Genomic DNA, 943 nt, shown 5'->3' on the forward strand with positions numbered 1-943 from the left:
TGTTTATTCACAGATAATACATAATTACTGTATCTAGAATACATACATACATACGAGGTTGCCCCTCGTGTACGAGGATAGCCGGCCCAAGGGCCACTGAGCCGTGAATTTGTTTAAGGTGTAGAAGCTGTTGCCAACACAACAACCGCACCTTAAGTTAACGAGTTGCATGACCCAGTGTCAAGGAATAGTCCGAGAAGACCGGACAACTCGCCAACCGCACTGGCTCACCATTACCCCAGAACACGATCAGCAAATCAATAATACGTCCAGGTTCCCAATTACTGTTAAGAAGACAGAGGCAAATGGCGAAAAGAAACTTACCCATAGTTTCACCCTGTTGACCATTACACTACATGTCACCAAAAAATTATGTGGCAGCGGTGGGATTCGAACCCACGCCTCCTGAGAGACTGGAGCCTAAATCCAGCGCCTTAGACCGCTCGGCCACGCTACCATACAAACATGTGTCCATAAGCACATACATACATACATACCAAACAGGTCTGTACACACCGCTGAGGCAACACAGTATTTAGAGCTCAGTGGTGTTTAGTTACGAGAAAATACGTTCAATAAAACAGACATCGTTAGGGTTACTAGTGGCTAAAATGTTGGTGATATTATACCAGGAATTTACCAGTGATACTAATACTACAACCATTACCACAACAACCACTGTTCACTACCACAACAACCACTGTTCACTACCACAACAACCACTGTTCACTACCACAACAACCACTGTTCACTACCACAACTACCACTGTTCACTACCACAACTACCACTGTTCACTACCACAACTACCACTGTTCACTTCTACAACAACCACTGTTCACTCCCACAACTACCACTGTTCACTTCTACAACAACCACTGTTCACTACCACAACTACCACTGTTCACTACCACAACAACCACTGTTCACTACCACAACAACCAC

At 44.6% G+C, this 943-nt stretch overlaps 1 non-coding gene across 1 annotated transcript; it reads right to left on the reverse strand.

Annotated features, from left to right (window-relative positions):
• Positions 1–375: 375 nt before the first annotated feature.
• Positions 376–457, reverse strand: Trnal-uag. Its single transcript has one exon. It is a non-coding gene; the product is annotated as a tRNA-Leu (tRNA).
• Positions 458–943: the final 486 nt, after the last annotated feature.

This window comes from Homarus americanus, unplaced genomic scaffold (assembly GCF_018991925.1).
Source record: "Homarus americanus isolate GMGI-L3 unplaced genomic scaffold, GMGI_Hamer_2.0 scaffold7657, whole genome shotgun sequence".
Lineage (NCBI taxonomy): Eukaryota > Metazoa > Arthropoda > Malacostraca > Decapoda > Nephropidae > Homarus > Homarus americanus.